Source organism: Cebus imitator, unplaced genomic scaffold, assembly GCF_001604975.1.
Source record: "Cebus imitator isolate Cc_AM_T3 unplaced genomic scaffold, Cebus_imitator-1.0 Scaffold108, whole genome shotgun sequence".
NCBI lineage: Eukaryota > Metazoa > Chordata > Mammalia > Primates > Cebidae > Cebus > Cebus imitator.
Genome location: NW_016107423.1, coordinates 3766169 through 3792555, shown reverse-complemented (window position 1 = coordinate 3792555; position 26387 = coordinate 3766169). Strand labels below are relative to the sequence as shown.

The window sequence follows — 26387 nt, the reverse complement described above, 5'->3', positions numbered from 1 at the left end:
AAAAAAAAAAAAAGAAAAAAATTGTCAGATGTTACTTTCATGTCTGTTCTTTGAAGAGGGGAAAAAAAATACGACCAATACACACATATATAGGAACTCTCTGTATTAACTGTTCATTTTTCTGTAAACTTAAACTGCTCTAAAAAAGTAAAGTCTATTGGAATTAAAAAAAAAACACACAGATATTAAACATTTCCACATTTTGTTCTAGAGTAACTTCTCCTCCTTGTCTTCCTAGTAAATTTCTATGATGTATTAAAAGCTTACTGCTCAAAAAAAGCATTTATTCAAAAGATATTTACCATTTATCAAGTATCTGCCAGGCAGGTAGCAGGCTCATCAGGGACCAGAAAGAAAAGATGAATGTGAATTATTTTTCAGGTTTTAAAGGCTTTTCTTTTTCAGTGACAATTAGCAACTGAAAGCTATCATAAAATATGAGTTCCGGGTTTCTTTTTTTTTATTGCATTTTAGGTTTGGGGGTACATGTGAAGAACATGCAAGACTGTTGCATAGGTACACACATGGCAGTGTGATTTGCTGCCTTCCTCCCCTTCACATATATCTGGGATTTCTCCCCATGCTATCTCTCCCCACCTCCCCATCCCCCCATCCTTCCCCCATTTCCCCCAACAGACCCCAGTGAGTAGTGCTCCCTCCCTGTGTCCATGTGTTCTCATTGTGCAACACCCGCCTATGAGTGAGAACATGCGGCGTTTGATTTTCTGCTCTTGTGTCAGTTTGCTGAGAATGATGGTTTCCAGGTTCATCCATGTACCTACAAAGGACACGAACTCATTGTTTTTGATGTCTGCATAATATTCCATGGTGTATATGTACCACATTTTCCCTGTCCAGTCTATCATCGATCGGCATTTGGGTTGGTTCCAGGTCTTTGCTATTGTAAACAGTGCTGCAATGAACATTCGTGTGCATGTGTCCTTATAGTATTTTGAAGAAAAAAGGTCCCAAACATCAGCCTGTTCACAAAAATAACCCACAGTATCAACTTTAGAAAACAAATCTTAAGACTATAACACTATTTTTCTAGAGGATGCATTTGACACGCCAACCCTCATTCACAAAAATACATCATTACATTTGTGTTGAACTGTTCCACACAGCACACTAATGTTGGGGTGTAACACACATAATTCTAACTCAAAGCTGCTTTCAGGAGCTACTCAACTAAACGAGATTGCCTTTGCAGTTAGGGAAGCAACTACTGAACATATGTATGAATGAAAAGAACTGTACTCCCTGCATAACAAGAGATTATTTTGGAGACAGTTGATAAAAACCAAACATCCTTTTTATTGTTAAGTCATAAAGAGGTATCAAAATTAAAAGCAAAAATTATAGGGTAAGACTTAACAAAAACTACTAGGAGCGTCAAAGGAAGTGAAAATGGGACTAGGAGCAGGGAAATATGACTTAATGAACATGGGAAGGACAAGGATGGGGAGAACAGTGAGCATGTGCTGAAGGTAGGGGAGAGGATCTGGTGAAAAATTTGATCTTAGACAAGCGCCTCAGTAAAGACATAATGGGATAAGATTTCTAAACCCCACTATGTGCTTAAGAGTCATCCTCTCCCTCCTCAGCCTCTTTTTCATCATCCTTGATCAGCTCCAGCTGGTCATCCCCGATCTTCATTATCATCATCATCCAGTAGGTCCCCTCCTCAGCAGAGTCATCTGCAGCCCCCTCAGACTCCACCTTCACATTAGTCTCATCTTTCTTCACGGAGCTGCTGCTCTGCTCCTCTTCTGACTTATCATTCTTCATCTCTACTGCTTGTTTGCTCTGTTCCTTTTCAGTTTTTTCCAGGTTTTCCAGGAGAGAATCCACTTTTTGTTTTATCTGGGTCAGTTCCTTCTTAATGGCCTGAAGGTCATCTCCTTTCAACTTTCCAGACTTGGAAAATCCCCACTGTCCACTCTTAGAATTGAAGCCACTTTTGCCCCTTGGTGAGGTGTTTCCTGATACACGCTGACGTTTCGAGGGCACTGCAGCCCGAGCAGCAGGAGGAGGAGGTACACATGCTGGGTAACTGTACATCCTATCATAACAATCCCGTTGAAAGTCATAGTCCAAGTCAAAAGAGGAGCCGTACATCTCCGCTGCAGACCGTTTCACACCTGCTTTTCCTTAGTTCACTTTTGGCTCTGCAGCCAGGTTAGGATCTAAAACCTGGCCAGCAATCATTCTCCCCACCTCTCCAGCTACAGCAGCCCGGGCATTTCTCTCATTAACATATTGAACGAAGGCAAAGCCCTTATGAACAGAGCAGCCCACAATTTTGCCATACTTCGAAAAGATTGCCTCCACATCAGATTTCTTGACCACGAGAGTGTTTAGATTCCCAATGAACACACGGGAGTTCATGGAGCGAGGATCTGTCTTGTTGGTAATGTTGCTGGCCATTGTGTTTGATGATAAGGTTTCTCACAAAGCCGAAAATGTAGCTGAAGATCAAAAAAATCTCACAGGAGAGAGGAGGGAGAAGAGATTCGATTCTGAGTCTCCTACTCCCGGGTTCTACATGCAGAAGCCGACTGCTGCTCGAGGTCGGCAACGCAGACACAACCGCTCAGTCTTCGTCTCTTCACGAGTTCAGGGTTTCTAACGAATGTTTTCACTTGAAAACCCAAGAACGCCTGGGTATTCACAGTTGCATGCTTGGGGTTCATGAGACTTTATGTTTCTTTCTCTTAAAGTTAGAGCTTCTCCAGCATCACCTTCTCTTGAAGAGAAGTGGTAAAATGAAACATAACCTCATGCTGGGAAATTTGCATTTTGGAAGTCCTTTTGGTTGGGTCTACTTTAATGTGTATCTATCCAAGGTCGTATAAATGTTACTTTTGCCACGTTCTCTCATCCTACCAGTATGTATCAATAAGTATGTACTTTACTAGCACTTAGTTTGGTGAACTAAAGTAATTTTTTATATATCTGTATGCCACACTGTAGTAGAAAGAACTTGGACTTGGAGGACAACACACACACTCTAAAGTTTGTGCAACTTCCCAAAAGTTTCCAAATATACCTGAGACACAGTTTCCCTTATATAAAGTGGGAACGATTACATCTACTTTGCAGGGTGGCTGTATGAAATGAAATAACATAGCAAGTATCAAGTGGAGAGGTTAGCAGGAAGGTTGTGCTACATATATGTGCTGAACAATGATTTCACAGTCCTCCCCACCCAGACCTTAGTGAACCCTCAGTCAGGAGTGATGTGAGCAGTCTCTGGCTTGACCTCAGCCCAGATCCTTTCAAGTGTACTTTATTCTCTGATCCAATCTCTGGTTCTGTGTGTCACCTCTGATTATTTCCTGGAATCTGTTCTTATATACTTCTTACTAGATGGTTTTGAGTGTTCTGTTTTTGGCATTTGAAGTTTAACATAAAACAAAACAATATAAAACCACTTTAAAACATCTAAGTGCTTCAACTACACAATGTACCTACTGAATTTCCCATGGTATTTTTGCTTCTGCATCCAATTTTCTATATTAGAGAAATACAGCTCAGTTTAACTGTAAATAGCCCAGTAAATGCCTCTTGCTTTCAAGTGAATATCTTTCCCAAATATCTATAATTGGGTAAAATGAGGTTTTAGAGATTACACAACTTATAGGCAATGAAAACAGTATTACTAGGGTTAGATACAACCTAAAAGTTTCTTCTGCATTTCTGGAATGCCCCACGACTATTTTTTCCTCTTCTGCTTACTTTTTATTCTTTCTTTGTAAAGACATTTGTGACAAAATACTACTTTGCTGAAAATATGCCATCGTGAGCAAGTTCTCTGTTCCCAGGCAAAGGCTGTTGGCATAATGCATCATTTTTTCGTTAAACAAACATTTAGTCAGCACATACTAGGATCCAGATACTGTGCTAGGTGATGAGACACACTGGTGAACAAGACAGAGATGGCCCCTCCTTTCATGGAGCCTAGCCCTTCTATTTGTGCTTCTATCTGTAAGATTGATGGAATGCTATTTTACTGGGTTGCTGAAAGAATTAAGTGAGCTATGGTGTGTAAAAGTTCTTATCTCAGGTGTTTCTATTCTAAGTACAGAGGTTGCGTGCCTATGGGCAAGAGGCTGTCCAGAGCCCTCACGGCAGAGAGGATGAACTGGAATGGGGGGGATTTTAACTTAGCTCTCAATAGATGGCAGCTCTGAGGAGGAGTGTGATGCCATGAAGAGCACTGGAGGAAGGTGGTTATAAGATTAAAACTGCATTTGCAAAGAGCACTCTGAAAGCTGTATGGAGAATGACTTGGAACGAGGCTACACTGGAAATGTGAATTAAGCCAGCAGGAAGTAGAGGAAGTCTGACTTAAGAGAGTTGCAGCAGGTAGGAAGAGGGGAGGAAGAGCAGACAGTTCTGAGACAGAATAGGGCTAGAGCGTTTTGTTTTATGCTGAGGTAAAGGTATGAAAGGAGTCTCAAAGGTTTCTGGCCCCAGTGGCTAGGGGTTTTCTGACATTTCCCAGGTTTAGGATTACTGGCAGATTACCAGTGTTGTGAAAAAGATGAGAGGTTCAGTCCAGACTGCAGATATGGCAATCACTCTGTCTGTCATCACTCACATAAACATAAACTTCCGCAAAGAAAATGTGTTTAACAATAAAAACGATTAACCTATCTACACTTGACAACTTTAAAGGAATGATAACCAGTGAATAAAATATAAATTAAAATATCTAATGTTATGAAAGCTTTGCTCTCCACTGAAAATACAAATAATAATAATATTTTCTCCATATTTAGAGGTGATTTCTGTGTTTCAGTCAAAACCCCACATTAATGTGGAATGTTTTCTCTGGTGCTCAGTGTAGTGTGTGGCACACAGCAAGTACTCAATGAATGCAGCTGCCTGGAGCACCCGTGTATGTATCTCCAATATGCATGTTTAGTAAATAAATAAAAATATAAACTAGAGACATCCACATTGGCAAACTGGTTTAGAATTCTATATAGTAAGTATAGTGTTAATATATTTAGCTAATTATAAGTAATTATAAGTAATTGATTTATGCTAGAGCAGAAAGATTCTTACGGGGTATACAGGAAAATTTTTAAAAAGTCTTATCCTCAGAACGAATAACACTAAATATTTAGGAGGACATTCCATAGAGAAACGAGAAATTAATCTAGGTTGGAAGCAGGGATAAACACACATATCTATATGTGTATATAATTTTCATTATATATTATAAATCTATGTTATCTAATATGGAAAAATAACACACATTAGACAAAGCATATTATTTATCAATAATTGCCTCTCACAGACAATGAGAGGGTAACATTTTGCTTTAAAAAAAGCTCAAATAGATAAATCACAGAAAAAAGTAAAAATGACTTTTACTTGACTGAAAACATGCTTAACCTCATTCATTGTTTGAGAAAGAAAACTATATGAAAATACTGTTTTTATCAGATTGGCAAAAATCCAACAGTTTGCTAATACTGAGCTTACAGCAAAAAAACAAGTTCTCACAACAGTGATAGTAGGAACACAAAATAGTAAAATATATCAAGAAAATTTTGGCAGCATCTATCAACATTTCATATGTATATACCCTTTGACCTGGTGATTTTATTTCTATGAATTTATGTTGTGAATATACTCCCAAAACCAAGATGAAATATGTACCATATTATTCACTGCAGCATTGTTTATAATAAGCTATGCACATGAATATCTGGAACAAGAAGAAAATCACAGCAAATTACTAGTGCCTTAGAAATTGGGTTCTTCTGAGATCTTTTAAGGTAATTTAGTAAACTGAAACCACTGTACAATTACTGGCAACTCCCATCATTCCCAAGGCCTGAAGAGTAAGAGGTCTTGATGCTGAAGCTTCATTAGCTTTACAGTAAATCCACTTTCTGGTACTAGAAGTATCTAGGATGATGCATAGACTCAAACTAATTTCTAATTACTGTCATATATTACTTAATTTCTCAACATATGTTTTTATTTTTTAATGTGCCAATATAGATCAGAAATGTCAAGTATGTCATAAATAGATAATAATTTCCTTAAGTTTCTCATACCTGTAACAAAACTTTTTGACTACACAAGCAAAATATTTAGTACTTATTTAATTATAATTAATATTGTGATTTGACATCATTATTACTAGAATATTTAATTTACATTCAACATTATATTTCAAAATGTTTAAAAGGCTCTTTCAATACATATGGAAAAATATCCCTTGTCCTCTCCATTAAAAAATAAATAAAGGGTTAATGGTTTCTCTGTTAAGGACTGATGTGTCTGTATTCAGCTGCTCCAAACCAGCTTTCCCTGAAAGGTATTTTTCATGTGATGAGGAAAAGGTATTTAAATTCATTTTGAAATAAAAATTGTAGCCATTAATAAATGACCATGAATCTAAGCATTAAAATGAAATTCAATGGTAAATCAACGCTAAATAAAAATTACACTTCCTTCAACTTTTTAGCTCAAAAATAAGGTCTTACAAAGCAGTATTAAAAAAGGAAGTTTAAAATATAATAGCTGACAATTTCAAGCTAATCCCTACTCTACTTTCTATGTCTTTTATGAGCCGCCAAAGCAAAGTCCAACAGACAGCATAAGACGAATCTCAGGTCCAGTGCAAGCTTTTCAAGCCTAATCAAATGGGTGTAAAAACATATATAAAAAGATGAAAGTGCTTTGCTTTTACGTATGGCAAAATAAATCAGTGAAGAGCTGAAAAAGAAGTGAGATGTTCCATAGGGGCAGGTTAAGTCTGATGCTAATGCTTACTTAAAATGGTGACAGTCTGGAGCAGGGAAGCCTTGCTGGGCTGCTTTAATTTCTCCCTGGAATAGCTCTCTCCCAACCTTCTGCAGCACATCAAAGTCTCTGGAGCTCAATTAAAATTGGATTATATTGAAATGCTCTATCTATGGGAACTGTGTGCTCACTAACACTTTTCTCTCAGTGATACTCCAGATGACAGTTGCCCATCCCAATTTAAACAGTTGTCATAGAGACGGGGAACTAAAGCAGTGAAAGCTAACAATACAAAGGAAAGGTAAGGGCTAGGATTTCTGTGAATGAGCAGTTTGATTTTTTTTCAGCAACACTACTTATTACACCAATGACAAAACATAAGAGACACAAACATTATTCTATTTTGTATCATTACATGTGAAAGGAAATATAGCTAACAGCAGCGCTAAGATTATTTAGACAAAACGATCAGATGTGTTCTATTTGGGAATGTTTTCTCTACTAAAAATTAAGATAAAATGTTTCTCTTAATAGAAAGCAGCTATCAGTAACTATGACAGTAGAGAGACCACGGTTAGTGAGTCTGTAAGGTACAGATGTCGACAGCTACTTTTTAATTACAGGTGCAACCCAGAAGAATCATTTCTTGGACAAAGATTTTTTTCTTTGCAGTACTACGGTTGTAAAAGTTTGAATTTGGGGTTGAGAATGATAAATCATGACTCTGTAGGAATGTATGTTTCAAATGCACTCTATTTTTGGCAAACCTAGTTAGCCTTAAAGGGGACCTATCATTGACAAAGAAGCGTATTTCTAAATTTGATTTTTGAATTTATTTCTGGTTTTAATTAGCAGGTATTCTAACATCTTCTCTTTCTGACATCAAAGACTATGAACACAGGCAGAAAACTCTGTCAGGTTCCTAAAAGCTCAAGAATGAAGATAGCTTAAATTCCTGGCAGTTCTAAAGAGCAGTGTATTTGACAGTGTAGACTGTTAGTAATGATCCTATGTTTTCATGTACATGGCATGTTTCTGGCACTATAAAAACTCTTAACCTTTCTTGTAATTGGCTTATCACAAGTCCCAAGGTTGTTTTTCCTCCATTGTGCAGATCACCATGGAAATAGATTAAGTATTGCTATTTTATGAAGTATTACACTATTGTTTCTTTTAAGCCCTCAATAACAGTGGTTCTTTTTCTCTTGGGAAGACTATGTTAGGATTTTGAAGCAGCAATAAGGCAGAGAGTACAAAGTGCAGGCCAAAGAGGGAGGAAACAAAAATGTGTCAGAAAATCTAAAAACTGCACAGATCAAAATTTGTCAAAACAAGGCCCTGGTTTAAACCAACAAGAAGGGCCTCTACAGCTTGGGCTTTGACAAAGCACAGACTTCTTATTTATTTATTTATTTATTTATTTTTAGCCCAGCTGTAGAAAACACCATCTAATGAACCTGTCTGGGGCGGCTGTCCCCATCCTGTCAGGCATGTCAGGAAATGACAAGCACTGGGGACAGGCCGCCGCCAGTCATAGACAGGCCTGCCAGCTGGAGGGTTCAGCCCCAATCTAATCACACCACCAGAAAATAACTTTCACGCTTGCAGCTTGACAGGATGGACTTGAGGAAAAAAAATTAGGATTGGAAACAATGCTTTTTGTTTCAATTACATATTATTTTTACACAGTAATTAAAAAGAATCTACTAACACACATGATCCGTGTTACTTCATATTAATGCAATCAAGTGTAAATGTCATCATTTTAGAAAAACAGGTATAAAGGTTACTTTGATACTATGGACACAGAGTAGAGGAACACAGACCAGATCCATCACTTTCCAAACAGAAACCACATCATGTTGGAAATTTAATCTTGTTTTCAATTAGCTTATTGATATTTGAATTCCTTATCTTCAAAAACAATCCTCTTGTAAAGATTACCAGGTAGCAGTAGTGCTAATTTTATTTCCCATATTCTGAGGACCAATATGTATAAAGAGAATAATGGTATAAAACGAGAATTTTCACATGGCAATAACAAACTTTCTGCCTTTGGTGACTCTGAGAAAAATGTACAATTATAAATAAATACCCATTATAAATAAAAACCCACTGAGCACATGACAACTTGGGCGGTGTCTATATAACTTGACACAAGGGATTCAAGAATGAAAGGCTGTAATAAAAACCACATTCTAATGAAATAACTTCTGTGAATCAGATGGTTATTTCAGTATCATATAGATAGATCACAGTATGACTCTGTTCCATTTACATGCCTTTCAAAGTAAACTTACATGTAATACGCATAGGTCAACCGTTTACTATATGCCCACATAATAAAAAAGTAATTATATAATAAAATACACTTTCTACTACACTTTAGTGTTTTTCACTAACATTTTCCATAGGGTAACTACTGGCATCAGCACTGAAAACAAAAGAACCAAACACAACGCTCCATGTGTGTTTGAGTGTACACAAATGCATAGCATAGGCTTCAAGTTCTATTCATTTTGATTTCTAAAAATAGACTCCCACTCATTCTTGCTTTAAAAGTCATAAATCATGAAATTTAATGTTGGTTTGAATATTAATATGTTTGCAATATATTCCTGAAAATGTCACTACTGAAAATACGAAGTTAGCTTCTAATAACTGCATTTACTAGCCTGGTTACTTTGGTCAACCTATTTAACCTGTCTGAGCCTGCATCCTCATCTATAAAATGGTAAAAATAACGTCTGCCTCAAAGGGTTATTGTGTAGCAGATAGTGGGTGTAGGGTACCTAGCACAATTCTTAGAACACAGTACATGTTTAACAAAGTTACTATCATTATTTCACTTAAGGGAATCCAAAGGAGAGTAAGCAACTCAAAATTAGACTTACTCTCCATACAATAATATTATACTCACTTTGAATAGCATATGTGGCTGTATACTGCATCCACTGTATGAAGAATAAGTCTTTAATCACATTGAAATCACAATCAGCAAACAGAATGCAGTAACCACCCTTGCTCCCTAGAAAGAGACCAGGAGTGCCTTAATGACCATAAGAAGACAGGACTTAGTTTTGCTCTCTTAAGATAATGGAGGTGAAGTGGGATGCACTTAAAATTTCATGTTTTCTTATATAAAATATGTATTTCTAGCGTACAATGATTTGGAGCCTTAATGTATAATTTTGTCATTAGTCTGCTCAGTACTGCTTTGCTGCTGCATTATTTAATTCATTTCAGGCATGTAAAAGCAGGAAGAGCTGTGGCCTACTGACCCCAATTTTCACTTAAAGAAACAAATTTCCTTTTGCAAACTAAGACAATTTTTCTCCTGTCAACCTTGTTTTAAAATATTAACCTTATTCCCAATACAGTAAATATTCATGTTTGTCATCCAAATTTGCCTACAATTGTAGCTTTTACCAAGTTGTGGAATTGCTTCTCGTTCTTAATTTATTTATCCCAAAGAAATAATTAAAAATCAATATTTTCAATGAGCAATCTTTCTCACAGTGTAAATGCACTTAAAAGAATGCCTTCTTTATTTCTGTTTGGCATCAACTGACATGCAGAAAGAGAATAAAAAAAGACAAACAGAGTTTGATTACAGATTTTCTTGATGATGGCTAAATTCAGTGTTTCTGAAAATCTATGTGAGCAGCCTGGCCCTTCTAATAAACGTCATCATAATGGATGTACTTATTCTCGGGGTAAAATTGTTGGATATATGAAAAACTGAAAATTGAGTAGGAAGCCTAAATTGAACATGATCATATTAGGATAATGTATCCATACAATAATGTGGAGTTTCTAGGGTAAGAGGGAGCAGATTGAAACCATTATTAAAAAAGTGGGGTAAAACTTGTATTTGTTGTTGTTTGAGACAGGGTCTTGCTTTGTCACCCAGGCTGGAGTGCAATGGCACGATCTCAGCTCACTGCAACTTTCGCCTCCCAGTGATGGCAGAGGCTGCCTGACTTGAGCAGCCACTGGGAAGATGCCGCTGCAGCGTAGGAGGCGTGACTGAGGTTGTGTGTTCCGCAGTGCGGCAGGATCCAGGAACAGGTGGGCGCCCCGCCCGCTACTGAGCTACAGCCTCCCAGCTGCGGCTTCGGACCTGGGCACCCCTGTGTTATCAGGGGCCATGGACGACAAACCCCTGCCCCCGCAGGCTCCTAAGTGCCTGCTCCTACTCCTTGGCCTCTCCTGGCTCCCGGCACCTGTTCTGGTGCAGAGCAAGGTTGTGGCCGAATCTGGGCACTGTTGTGACCCAGCTAGGTGTGCGTATACTTGGGGTGGCACTGACATGCCAGCCCCCCTGCCGCCTCAGCCTGTCTGGACTTTGGGCACCCACAAGCTAGGAGGGAGGGCGAGGGTAGCTCGACATGGGCCTGCAGGCACTCCTCAGCATAAACAGGCTGGGTACCATGGATGGCAATGTTGACGGCAGGAGGCAGAGAGGTTCCTGGGCAGAAAGGGGCGGGTCCCTGGTGAAACCCCACCTTCAATCCAGGAATGGCCTGAAGCTTGAAGGCCCACCTGCCAATTTCAGGTGATGTCCACAGCCCTGAGGGAGGACATTATTCATGACTGTTGGGCCAATCAGATGGGGCTTTTTCCAGGCAAGCCCATGTTCCCCATGGACCAATCACCATGCACTTCCTCCCTTCTGAGCCCATAAAATCCCCACAACTCAGCCACACTCATTATTGGTCTCCTCTCTGCTAAGAGCTGGACATTAGTGGAATGACTGGAACAGCTGTAGCACAAACAGGGCTGAAATAGACTCTGCCTGCCAGGTTGTGGGAGATGAGAAGAAGAGAAGAAAGAAGGAGAGAAGAGAAGAGCTGTGGTCCTTCAGGGAGCCCAGACCTAAGGGCTCCGTGAGCCAAGGCTGTGACACTGTCTTAGGAGGTCTGTGGTTCCTGGCGTCTCCAAGCTTCTGGTTGCCACGGCGTTTCCCAGTGCCCACAGTGGAAGCCGCTTGCAGTACGCCTGGTCCAGTGTTAGCTTCACACAGAGCCGGCACCCGTGCCAGTTGCCTGGAGCTGTCCGCTCTGCCACAACCAGCACACCTGGCTGTGCACAGTGGCCGGACCCCATGCTTGCTCACATGCTCTTTGCGACTCTGTGCCTGGAGTGTACTTGGCAGGCATGGGATCTGGGCCAGTAGTGCAAGCTTAGCACAGCCTGACAGGCTGAGTGGGTAGAACAAGCCAGTGGGCGCAAGCAAAACTTGGGCAAAGGCCCCACAGGCCACAGAGGTTTCCAACAGAAAGAGTGACACCCCAAGGATCCTGTGACACTAGGTTCAAGTGATTCTCCTGTCTCAGCCTCCTGAGTAGCTGGGACTACAGGCATGCACCACCATGCCTAATTTTTGCATTTTTAGTAGAGACAAGTTTTCACCATGTTGCCCAAGCTGGTCTTGTGCTCTTGGACTCAAGTGATCCACTGGCCCTCAAAGTGCTGAGATTAGAAGCATGAGCCATCACACTAACCAAAACTTGTATTCTTTAATGTTTTGTTTTATAAAAATGATCAGAAGCAAATATATCAAACTTTATGACACGTTAAATTGGGCAGTTGAGTACATGACATTGGCTAGTTCTTCTATTGATTTGATCATTTCATAGTAAAATAATTTTAAAATATCTACGACACAAAATTTAGAAGTTCTTAATATATAACTATATAAACACTACACATTTTTCAAATATTCAATTTTATTTAAGCATCACAGAATCACTTTTTGATGGGCTGGGCAAGAATTTTTATCCCCACTTTGCCAATAAATAAGGAATGATTTATTTTATCAAGGTCACAAAAGGTCTGAATGCTGGGAGAGGTGAGACTGGAACCCAAATGCTATGGTCTGAACATTCGTGTCTCTCCCTTCCCTCTGAAATTCATATGTTAAAACCTAACCCTTAATCCCTAAGAGGTGGGGTCTTTGGGAAGGAATTACTGCCCTTACAGAAGCGGCTTGAGAAACCTTCTTCCCCTTCCACCTTGGTGAAGACACAGCAACAAGGCACCATCTATAAGGCAGAGAGCCCCCACCCAGACACGAAATCCACTGGTGCCTTATTCTTGGACTTCCCAGGCTCCACAACTGAGAGCAATAAAATTCTGTTGTCTAAAAATAACTTAATCTAAGGTGTTTTGTTACAATAGCCCCAAAAGGCTAAGATACTAAGTGTCCTGCCTCAGACCTTATTACCAAAGACATCTTACCAATTAGGTTCATTTGGGTTAATGTCATGTTTTCTCAAATTTATTTATTAATTTTTTTTTTTAGATAGAGTCTTGGTCCTGTTATGCAGGCTGGGGTGCAGTGGCATGATCTTGGCTCACTGCAACCTCTGCCTCACGGGTTTAAGTGATTCTCCTTCCTCAGCCTCCTGAGTAGCTGGGATTACAGGCATACACCACCACACCTGGCTAATATTTGGATTTTTGGAAGAGATGGGGTTTTGTCATGTTGGCTAGGCTGATCTAGAACTCCTGACCTCAGGTAATCGATCCACTCCCAAAGTGCTAGGATTACAGGCATGCGCCACCGTGCCTGGCCTCAAATTTATTTTAACAATATGGTAATATTTACCACTGATCTCTATAATGAGTGAATGCATATCTTGATCGACATTCAATAGTTTGATATACTAGGCACTAAAGCAAGGTAAGTAAATATACGAAGCAATTACATTTATTATCCTTTGACAGTAACAAGATAACTTATTTCTGATATGCATTAATTTGCTTTAAACATTCTGAAACATGGTAGGACATTTAAAAGAATAAAGTAATACATTTTGTTATTCAGCATTCTCCTAAATAAATGACATCAATTTAGTTCTCTAAATTAAAAAAGGGATCCACAATGGGGACCAGAATACACTATGCCCTATCTTTATTATGCTATCTAGATGAAAGCCTTCCAAATCATTCATCCAGGTAATCTATTCTTGCAATACCTTGTGTGCTGATGACAAACATCCTATTAAGTACTGTAGGTCTATTTTACTACTTTTCTATGATACATAAGTCAATAAGTTTAGTTATAAAATTTATGTCTACACATAGTAATTTAATGTTATTTTAAATAATATTAAATAAAATCCAAGTGGTATATTTTAGCATTTTTTTTTCTTTGGAAAATATTTAGCTTTAGTTTGTTGATTAAGTATGACAAACTCAATGTAATATACCAATCTGACATGAAGGATTTTAAAAATGTTATCAATATGCAATGACACAGAACTTGATTTGGAATTTATTCACACTGCAATAAATAATCTGTGGAGTTATTTTGTTGAGGATGGCCCAGTTCAGTGGAGTTTAATGAAAAATTCTACTAAGTACTAGGAATGGGAGAAAGTGAAAAACAGCAGATGGGAAAGGGAATCCAAGGGCCCACTGCCTGAAATCCTTTCCTCCCTAAGACCACAGTGTTCATTGCTGACTTGTTCCTTTGGAACTTAACCAAAGGATTTGACTTATTGTCCTGAGACATACTCAAAAAGAGAGGGTGAATCTTTTTCTTTTTCTTTGAATGTGTAGCACGGCTCTTCCTTATGGATTCTGAGTTGATTGGGTAACGTGGTATAGAATCCAGAGAGAGCAATGTGAGGCTCTCTACATTATCCTCTTTTCAGTGCTCGAAGAAAGACCTTATTACCAAAGACATCTTACCAATTAGATTCATTTGGGTTAACATCATTCTCTTAGGAATGAACACAGTAACAGAGCATTTAGGAAATGATAAATATCAAAACATTACCATGAAATATGATGAAAATAGAAAGCCAATGTAAATTCTTACTTTTAAATGCTTACAACTATAAAGAAAACTTCATGAATCTGGCATTCAATTTAAATCTTCAAAAAAAAAACAAAAACAAAAACATGTCAAAGGGAAGAAGCAGAAGGAAATATGGCTAAAATAAACAGAAAATCATTAGAAAACTTAAAAGTAAAAATTCTAAAAGTCTAACAACTGGTTCATAAAAAAGATAAATCCCTGGCAAGCATTTCTGAAAAGAGAGAGAAAAAGTATGGGCTATAACAGCTGATATAAAAAGGATTCTTCAAACTGAAAGAGAATGCCTTGAAAAATTGTATGTCAGTATATTTATGATGTCAAACAACCCCCAGGAGAGGCAGGCGTCTGTTTTACATAGTAACTCATTGGGCAGCTTCCTCCCCCTGAGTGATTTCTGCCACACTCTTAATTTCCACTTTAAGCTGCTGTTTCTCAAATCTGAGGGTCTAGCCCAGACTGCTCATAAATTGCAGACTTATAGTCAAACGTCCACTAGACCTCTCCAGCTGAATGTCTCACAGGAAACTCAATGCAGTAAGTCCAAAATGAACTTCTGTTTTCCTTAAAATCTGTTCTTTCTTTCCCTTCCTCCTTCCCTCCCTCCCTTCCTTTTTTTTTTGTTCTGAGATGGCAGTTTCACTCTTGTTGGCCAGACTGGGGTGCAATGGCGCGATATCGGCTCACTGCAACCTCCGCCTCCCAGGTTCAAGTGATTCTCCTGCCCCAGCCTCCCGAGTAGCTGGGATTACAGGCATGCACCACCACGCCCAGCTAATTCTTTGTATTTTTAGTAGAGATGGGGTTTCTCCATGTTGGTCATGCTGGTCTCGAACTCCTGACCTCAGTTGATCTGCCTGCCTCAGCCTCCCAAATGCTGGGATTAGAAGCATAAGCCACTGTGCCTGGCCTTCTTTCCTAAGAAAAACAAACCTAAGTGTAGGATGGTTCTGAAGTCAGAAATGGGCACGAAAATTAACTCTGTACTTTGAGTTACATGAATGCAGGCAACATACCTAAATTCTTGAAGACATGCATTTCTTTTATATAAAAGAGTGAAAATAATATCAATCATAGGGACATTAGAGTGATTAAATAGTGGATGGAAAGGTCTCTGGCATAGTACTTTGTATATTACAGGACTGAAAAAGGGTGGTCACTGTAATCATAGTAAGTTTCATTGCTATCTTAGTGAATGGCAACACTATTCATAAAGTCATCAAACTAAACATTTGGGACTTATCTGTAAATGTTCTTGTCATTTCCTTTCTACATCCGACTGGTAGCTAATCCCGTTGATTCCAGCTCCACAGCATTTCTCACATCTGTCCTTTTCTCTCTATTTTTGCTGATAAAGCCCTCTAAGTCTCTTAGTGCAGCAGTCCCCAACCTTTTTGGCACCAGCGACCCGTTTCATGGAAGACAGTTTTCCATGGACCAGAGGTGAGGGAGAGGGGTGGTTTGGGGATTAAACTGTTCCACCTCAGATCATCACACATTCGACTGTCATAGGGAGTGTGTGACCTAGATCCCTCCAGTGCACAGTTCACAATAGGGTTTGCAATCCTATGAGAGACTAATGCTGCCACTGATCTGTCGGGAGGTGGAGCTCAGGCAGTAGTGCTTGCTTGCCTGCTGCTCACCTCCTGCTGTGTGGCCTGGTTCCTGACCGGCAACAGGCTGGTATGTGGCTGAGGGGTGGGGACCCCATCTTAGTTGTTTTCTATCCTCTAGTCAACCCTTACCAATGCCCCTGCCTCCAGACTCTGACTCCTACCCCCAGCATCCTTTTTTCTTTAAGACAGAGTCTTGCTCTGTTGGCCAGGCTGGAGTGTGGAGTGCCGTGGCGTGACCTTGGCTCACTGCAACCTCTACCTCCTGGGTTCAAGTGATTCTTCTGCCTCAGCCACCCAAGTAGCTGGGATTACAGGTGTGCACCACCACGCCCAGCTAATTGTTATATTTTTAGTAGAGACAGCGTTTCACCATGTCAGCCAGGCTGGTCTTGATCTCCTGACCTCAGGTGATCTGCCCACCTTGGCCTCCCAAAAGTGCTAAGATTACAGGCGTAAGCCACCACACCCAGGCAACCACCCCTAACATCCTATAGCGAATGCTGCTGCTGAATATCAGCATCCATCTCTGGGTTCTCCTCATACCACTGCTCTGCATCCCCTTGAATCCCTGCTGTTCTCAGAGGTGTTTTGCCCCTCTGTACTTTTGCCCTCATTGTTCTTCTATCTGGATGGAATGTCCTGCTCCTCTCTGTCTGACTGCCTGTTGACTGGTTCATATTTAAGAGTCCTCCTATCTTCCTCCAAACTGGGTTGGGCACTCTTCTTTCTGAATAGTATACTGAGGAAAGGAGGCACCAAAATAGTTAAAGGGGGAGGGTTTTTGGAATGTACGTACCAACCATACCCCATTTCTCAAAAAAGCTTCCCCATACTCTCAGAGGTGTGTCCCTACTTCTCTCTAACCAGAGCTGATTTAGACCAGGGTGAACAGTTATTGCAGAGGCAAACTAATCAAATTCCCTCTCCTTGGAATTTGAAAGTGTGGCTGGGCGAGGTGGCTCACACCTGTAATCTCAGCACTTTGGGAGACAGAGGAGTGTGGATCACGTGAGGTTGGGAGTTTGAGACCAGCCTAGTCAACATGGTGAAACCCCATCTCTACTAAAAATACAAAAAATGAGCCAGGCATGATGGCAGGCACCTGTAATCCTAGGTACTCAAGAGACTGACGCAGGACAATTGCTTGAACCTGGGAGACGGAGGTTGAAGTGAACTGAGATCACACCACTGTACTCCAGCCTGGGTGACACAGCAAGACTCTGACTCAAAAAAAAAATAAATAAATAAATAAAAAATAAAATAGTGGAACTTTAGTTGGTAATGGAGCAGCAGTGAATTACAGTCCCTGTAATGTCCCTGCAGTGACTCTTGGGTTTCAAGCAGGGAGATCCAGGGACATCTTATCTGTGAGGAGAAACACAATGAAGCAGAAGCAGAGACAAAAGCCCATGCAGACACATGAAGGGGAGACATCCAGACACGTGACTGTCCAATCCTCAGTTCTAGTCTCTCCTCACGCTTTCCTTGTTCTTGTCATGGGATTTCATGAACTACTCATATTTGCAAATAAATGATCTTTTACATTAAGCTACTTTGAGTTCTATTTCTTGCAACCAAATGATTTCTGACCATTCGTACTTGTAATAGTAATGAAATCAGAATTAGAACCTGTGGGTGAAATTTTGCTGCTTAAAGCCTGTCATATTTTGCCTTTTCCTGCAGAGTTTTTGACTAAGGAAACGTACAACAGGGGAACAACAACCAGAGGTAAAACTAGAAACTTTTCATAAAAATTAATAGTAACTACTATATTAAATAATAATTAATAATTATTAATTATTAATTAAATTAATAGCTAATATCCTCCCTTATTGCAAGGCTATCTTGGAAAGACTTGATGAATTTGGTGTGATTTGAAGCCAAAGCAAGGCCTCCAACACCCAGCAATGAAAAGGCTCTGGAAATTAGAGCAGCAGTTTCCTTCCCATGGGAAGAACAACAGAAGTTTGAATTTTCTTCTCTATGGATGAAGCACAGATGTAAGGAAATAAACAAAGGATTTTTTCCTCAATGAAAAACTTTCCTTGTCAGTAAAGATTTGTCAGAAAAAGCTGCATTTATGGTATGTCATATATAAATCATAGGTTTCACGAAGAAGCTCTCAAATTGAAGTGATATAAACAATTAGAATTTTCCAATAGAGGGTTAAAAGGAGAGGAGGCTTGTGAGAAGCTACAAGACTGTTCTTTTGCTCTTTGGGGGTCAAAAGGAAAGAAACCCTGGGTGAAGAATCTGTAATAGTAATGGAAGAGAGAGAGAGGGGAATCAATTCCTGAAGCTGACTGGAAAAAAGAAAGAGAGATCATTGGTCACTTTGGTGTCCCTCAAGAGTTTCTACGGCATGACATCCTTGGCACTGTGCTCCTGTAGCTGGCGATACTCTAACCTTTTCCTTGCTAGCATCATCACTGGCACATCTTCCCTCTCAACCTCTCTCCAGTCCCTTATCCTATAAAAACTCCCTTTCTCAGTGCTAAGGAGAGGGAACATTAGAATCTTGCTGGTATAGGAAGACACATGATTACCTTATCTCAAGGCATTTTTTAACTGAAATATTATTATACATGGTGACTACAGTGACACTAGCATAGTAGGCACCTTAGGCTTGGCTTGTACCTAATCAAATCACCAGATTAAATCATGCTCTTCAAATCTAGGCACAGAAAGACAAATACGCAACAGTTGATCTTACAGAGCAAGTGTCCCCAGTCCATGGACTGGTACTGGGCTTTACAGCAGGAGGTCAATGCGGGGCAGCAGGTGCAAACCCTCTTGTGATCTGTGCACACGAGGGATCTAGGTTGCATGATCTTTATGAAAATCTAATACCTGATGACTTCAGGTGGAACAGTTTCATTCTAAAACCATCCCCACCCATGTCCTAGGTCCGTGGAAAGAATGGTCTTCCACAAAACCCATCCCTGGTACCAAAAAGGTTGGGGACTGCTGTATAGAGGAAGAAAGTAGAATAATAGTTACCAGAGGATGGGAAGAAGGTGTGGGGATACAGAGAGTTTGGTTAATGGGCACAAACATACAGTTAGATAGAAGGAATAAGTTCTAGTGTTCAATAGCACAGTAGAGTAACTATAGTTAAAAACAATGTATTGTATATTTCAAAATAGGTAGAAGATTCAAAATGTTCCCAACACAAAGAAATGATAAATGCTTCAGGTAACATCCCAGTTATTCAGATTTGATCATTAAACATTGTATATGTGTATCAAAATACCACAGGTACCCCACAAATAAGTATAATTATTATGTATCCATTTAAAATTTTTTAAAATAAATGAATTATACTCTTCATTTCCTCTGTAAGGCATACTCATTCATGTCTACATTGCACTGAATGCTACTTAAAAGGTCAAAAAATAAATGAAACTAATATTTCACTCATGAATGCCTAGAAAATCTGCAAATAAAATCTAATCTTTATAATCAAAAGCACTAGTATATGAACATTTGGGTATGTCAACCTGATGGGTAGTTATAAGGCCAATGAAAGGGACTTGAATGATTCCAGCTTTAAAAGTTTGTAAGTTGAAATATAAAATTAGAATCATCTAATAGAGGCAAGCAATTGAATAAAACAAATCCTAACCTTATCTAAAACTTAGGAGTATCATTTTTTTGTATGAGTATGTGGACTAGAAATTTGAAATTTGGGTAATGTTAAACCAAAAGAACATTTTTAGTTTTCCCCAAAACAAAGACTACATATAAAAACAGTTTACAGTAAGGGAAGACAAAAGAAGTCTTGATAAAATAAGTTTGGAATTAAAAAACAAGAAGAAAAGAATAAGCAAAGAGACATGTAGGCATAAGAAGCAGTCTGAAAGACTGCTTGAAAGGCTAAGTAGAATTGTATCAGTCAATCTGTAAATGTTTGCTTGCTTTTTCCTTTTACAATGAAGCATCAACATTTGCTTACTGCAAAGGGAAGAGAGGAGCTAATTCTGTTTTGTTTGTCATGTTCTATGTTGGATCTGGACTTACGGTGAATGAAGAATTGCTTTCTTATAATCATCTGAGTGGCAGCACATGCAGTGGAAAGTGTCACCCTCTATGAGGTATCCCACGACCTTCCCCTGACACCACCCCATATCGAAGCTTGGTAGGATGCAGAAAACATTCTCTCTGACCCAAATTATATCAATAATTGGGATCTTGTGACTGCTGCTAGCAAGCAGGGCAACGACGTGTGCTCACCCTGATTGGACATTTTGCACAAAAGTAAGGTATTTTCCTTCCTTTCATAAAACTGCAGGGGGTATGCTTTCCATAAGTTTAATAAGTAATACCATTCTACCCATTGTCTGGCAAAATTATGACTAATGTTCCCAGCCTCCTCTAGGTTGAGGCAAATACATGAATGACAGTTAAGAGCTCCTGTCATGTAACATCCCTTTTGCTGGGACACAGACATGTAGAGTCATGTGGCACAGTGGAAAACCACAGACTCTGGCATTAAATAATCTTTAGTTCCATTTCTGGCTCTGCCATTTTACTGCTTTTGTGATTTGGAAAAAGTACCTTTGACTCTCAGAGTCCACTTCCACAATTGTTAAATGTGGATAAACAATATCTGTATTTTATGGTTGTTATAAGGAATTAACATAATTAAGATTTAGGTATATCTAAATATATAATAAAATGCTCTAATTTCTCTTTTAAATTTTTTTCCATTTATCATACATATAACTATGATATACATAATAGTTATAACTATTTCATATAATAAGATCTAGATATATCTAAATATATAATAAAATGCTCTAATTTCTCTTTTTAATTTTTGTCCATATATCATACATATATTTTCCATATATCATACATATAACAATTCATAAATATGCCTTATGAATTGTCATACGAAAAGAGCACTATCTTCTCAAGGAAATAGGTGACATTCATGAAGGCAGGGACTTGCTCACCTCCATATATCCAGAATTAACGAAGTACCTGGTCCACAAAAGGCCCAAGGGAAGTCCATGCTCAACAAACGGTAACTATTATGATAATAAATTGCAATGTATAAATGTAAATTAGGAAAGAATATGCTCTAGAATGTCAAATAAATAATCAAAAGGTTAATATTAAATTTCAACACAGTAAAGGCTTTTTCATGTAGAGGAAAAAACAATATTTTAAAATACTTGATTGAGATTGTCATTTTATTTAATTCAATTCAACAAATATTTATTAAGTATCCTGTAAGGTTGTCCCAAGTACTATGTATATAAGATACAATGGTTCCTGCCCTCAATATGTTTACTGTCTAAGGAGGTGAGTAGACAACTATAAAAATAATAAAAGACAAACTACAATAAAATATATAGTAGAAGGTACAAATCGTTTGGGCATTCAAAGATGAGAGAAATACTTGGTTTGGGGAAAGTCTCTTACTAAAGATGATATCTGACAACAGACCTTGAAGGATGGTTGATCTGCCAAAGATGAAGATGGGAAATGAACTCCAATAGGCTAAAGAGGTGGGAGAAGCTTCTGACGTTGGGCTAAGAATTTCTAAATAATTCAAATGGGCAATAAGGCCTGGGTGATTAGGATCATGACATGTTTTAAAATTGGGAAGTTAAGAGGAAATTAGAAAAAAGGAAAAGTATGAGTTTGGTTTGAGATAAGCAAAGCATACCGACAGCTAATCAACAGAGCAGGCCGCTAAGAATATAGAGCTGTAGAAGGAAGACACAACTAGAGAGGTACCTTTGGGATTATCTGTACACAGTGAAGGTTTAAAGCATGAAAAGGAATTAGATATCTATGGTAGAGAATGAAGGTGACTGAAAGGACACACCTTTGGGGATGGGAGAATCTCCTGAGGGCAAGGCAGACGAAGAGTGGCCAGGGAAGGAGACTGGAAGACTTAGTAAGGAAGCAGGTTAGGATTTTGGAAGCTCAGTGTCGAACGTTATGCAGAAATCAAGGAAAATGAGGACAGAAAAAGGCCACTGAATGTAGACATTTGGAGATCTAAAATACAGGATAGATGTAAAAAGACAGTATAATTTTGACTGTATATGTTAAGATATAGGATAGACAGGAGTAACTGAGTATATAGTAATTGAAAGAACATGATCTTTGGAACCAGAAACATTTAGATTTGAATCCATGACACTTACTAGTTGTGAGCTTGGACAAATAACTGGACATTTCTGAATTTGTCCTTTGTAAAACAGTGATAATGACATCTAACTCACTTAGCTGTTACAACTATGTTAAGCTAGATGATGTATACAGAGTGCCTAGAACAGTGTCCAAGACATATTAAGTAATTGACAAATGTTAGTTTCTTTTCCCTTACTCTACAGAAAACATAAGGCAGAGGATGCTCCTTTAGTGAAGAAACGTTTAAGATAATTTAAAAGATGCACATGAAAATTAACAAAATATCAAAAAACAGAATGTGGCATGAATAACAAGTCAAAAAGTCAAACAGCAAATAGAAAGTACATTGGATGAGGTATCTGAAGATGGTTTTATTCTTAGAAGCATCATTTACTATAAAATTATTTGAGTAGACTCATTTAATTTCCTGCTTCTCAAATTTCCCATTTGTAGAACTGAAATAGGAATTCTAGGTCTGCTAATCAGAAAATGACAAGGATAAAATATTAGAGGCATACAGAGAGACAGTTTGCAATGTAATATAGCATTACTAGATGGTATATACATGTAGCATTTAATAGCATTGCTGCTGTGCATGTCTGTGTATGTATGTACACATTAAACTCTTGATTGTTATCTGGATATCAGCCTTGTATGGGTCTCAATTCTCACCGACTCCTGAATCTCAACCCTTTGCTACCTTTCCTGAATATATGAACTCACCATGTAGAAAAGGATGAAATGTAGGCTTCTTGTTCCCAAATTAATCTTTGAGTGAGTATCTCCATTGGGTGCATATTTAAGCTTGTAATACGGTCATTCGATTTTCCTAATAGTCCAGCACACAGAAATATATATATAATTTTAAGTTTCTACAACCTCTAAGGTTAACTCCGTATCATGAGTAAATTACAATCAGAAGGGATTTCATGTCCCAAAAGGTTTCTTAGATTCCAGCGAAACAGCTGCGTTACCATTCTGCAACCAGAAGGATAGTGGTTGCTATGCTATAATTACATCTTACCGTGTGTGATATAGCATGTGCTTTGGAGTAATTGGCCAAATGACAAGTTATAAGAAACATAAAATTAAAAAAAAAACATATAAATGGATAACTTAGTATTTTAAGCTTTTAATTACTCACACCCTTCATTTAACAAAGGGAAAATATATTTACATTTTTTTAAAAAAAGCCAGTTACTACATGAAAGGGAAATATACTTAGAAAATGGAGAGTAAAAACTGCTTATAAAATATATTGCTAATCAAAATAATAATATAATGCATTTTGAAATGTTTCATCACTGAATGTGATTCTATAAATTGAAAATAGCAATTTTTTGGTAATGCATGGATAAAAACATTTTGATAGTTTATAATTTTGGTTTTTAGAAGCATAACTAATAATCAAAACTGTCACACACACATACATACATACACAAAGAATAAACCTTCTGCTGGATTTTTGCTGTGACTTTGGAATATTCAAAAGGTTAACAGTCATTATGTATATTTTGATAAAAAGGAAGGTGACTAAAAAGTGCCTTGTCAGTTTTCTACTCTTTGCCAGATGCATTAAAATGCAGCTCTGAGCACCTTTTCCTCTCCTCAGTCTGGAATTTCAGGAGCAAAAAGTACAAAAGAGCTGATGAGCAATGAGTGCTTCACCCTTCCTCAATTAATCTTGTCTCTCTACCTTTGCTTTTGCTTTCCCTCTACATGAAGGTAATAATGACACCCTCATCCATTATCCTTTTATCCCTGTTATTCTCGTGAAATTGCTTAATAATATGTTACAGATTCGTCTTCACTCACATAATTCTTCCTGTCATTTGCAGTATATCATCCTACAAACATACAGCCCACTTTCACTGCCCGCTCTTTGAAGATTATTGTCAGTGACATCTTCAGGATTCGTTTGGAATCTGGAGCATCATTTCTGTTGCAATGGGGAATTACACTGACTTATCTGTCATTGCCAAAAGCACAACAAGCAATTCAGTGTTAATGCAAAGGTAACATAGGTTTTTATCATGCCGCCAGAACAAGAGCTCTTGTAAATTTATGCTAATGTGGCCCTTTTAGAGTTTAATAACCTCTTACCCTACTGGAAAAAGACCCACACGTACACAAACACCTACAAATGCGCACTGCCATATACTGGAATGATAATCAACTTGTAATTATTTATTTTCAATCTTTTTTTGTTTGCACTAATGTTAATTTTTCTTGGAGTATTATATAGATATGGTACAGAAGACAGCAAAAATTAAGAGATTCCATTTCAATCACCAAAGCGCTAAATTATTTTTGATGAAAATGATTTTTTTCTCAAAAAATTAATAAAACATCCTCTATGACCACTATTTTAGTAGGCTTTTCCATCAAGAGTTCAAGACCACTACAAATGAGCAGTTTTCTCTGATTGAGGGTGGCATTCCAGAGGGACCCAGGCAACCCAGCGTACATGCCAAGTCTGACAACACATGACAAGCTGGTCGGCGTGCAGTAATTTGACTAATTATACCGGATTAGAGCATATTAATGCAAGCTGTTTTCTCCAGAGTTAATGACCTGCTGACTGGGTTCTGTTAGGCCCCACTAGGTCTACAGGCAGCTAAAAAACAAAACCCTGTTTTGTAAGCCCTCGTCATTTCACATCAGCAAATGAGTATATCAAACTACTGAGCAGCAAAATGTAAGCGACATTTTGTCTGCTATAAACTCATGCAGTCTTCTCTAACTTTCCACCTCAAGGGCTTCTTTTATATAAAATTGATGTCAGTTTCTTTTTTTGTTTTTTGTTTTTTTTTTAAAGGAGTAGCCAAGAAGTAGAGTTCAGGGAAAATATAATTTTAGGAGTATGTTATTGTCGGAGGGCTAGAGGCTGCTGTTTTAGAAACAGGGTTTATGTAAAAATAACTTAAAATGTATATTAATCTTATTGCATATCTGCTATCTTCTCCATGACAAGAATATGTTACAAATAGTTGTGACAAAAAATGATTAATGTGTAATAAAATCTTTTCTAATCTCAAATTATATTTGAAAGATATTTCTAAACCCAATGGGATTTTTAAGTTTTTTTAAAAAGTAGCTGGATGATTTAAAATTACTTAAATACAGAAAAATGTCACATACTATTATTTTTAAATTATTTGCCCATTTCTTTAAAATTAGCTCACATTTAACTAAAAACTAGCTGGAAAAATGAACATGTTCCTGAATGTGTTGTAATTTATATAATTTATATCTATACCTCACTTCTGAAAAGATGTAAAGTGACTTACAGGAATATATAAATTATAATTCAAATTAGAAATATACAAAAATGACAAGGCGAAAAACAGAAAATAAATCCACGTGGATAAGAAGAATAAAAAAGCATACTACATTTAAAGAAAAAAAGATTTAAGTTAAAGAATCATTGAAACTTCCTGTGTTTGGGGTACAAATTTGTGAACTCCCAACAGGTAATGTCGACAAAGAAGTAACAGGCTGGGTGTGGTGGCTCACACCTGTAATCCTAGCACTTTGGGAGGCTGAGGCAGGTGGATCACTTGAGGTCGGGAGTTCAAAACCAGCCTCACCAACATGGTGAAAACCCACCTCTACTAAAAATACACACACACACACAAAAAAAAAGCCAGGGGCGGTGGTGGGCACCTGTAATCCCAGCTACTCAGGAGGCTGAGGCAGGAGAATCACTTGAACCCGGGAGGCGGAGGTTGCAGTAAGCTGAGGTGGCACCACTGTACTCCAATCTGGGTGACAGAGCAAGGCTCTGTCTCAGAAAAGAAAAAAACGAAAAAGAAAAAAACAGAAGAAAAACAAATAATAATTTCACCACAGAGGTAATAAAGATAAACCAGTTCAGGAATAATTGCACAATTATTCCTAATACTAAAGCTTATGCCAGGGGTTTTAAAATAAAACCTGTATAGTATAATGAATAATATATTCAACAATATAGTTACACTGAGTTTCAAGGTTTACAGCATTTCCCAAAGCACAACCTAGAAAAA

The 26387-nt window shown here is 38.2% G+C and overlaps 1 protein-coding gene and 1 pseudogene across 13 annotated transcripts in view; both read right to left on the bottom strand.

Moving 5' to 3' along the window:
* Nucleotides 1–26387, bottom strand: part of NBEA (neurobeachin) — a 707023-nt gene that overhangs the window by 133171 nt on the left and 547465 nt on the right. The gene's annotated exons all lie outside the window — the stretch shown is intronic.
* On the bottom strand, nt 1579–2606 carry LOC108310809 (annotated as a pseudogene). Its single transcript, XR_001827936.2, has one exon. The product of XR_001827936.2 is annotated as a heterogeneous nuclear ribonucleoproteins C1/C2-like (transcript).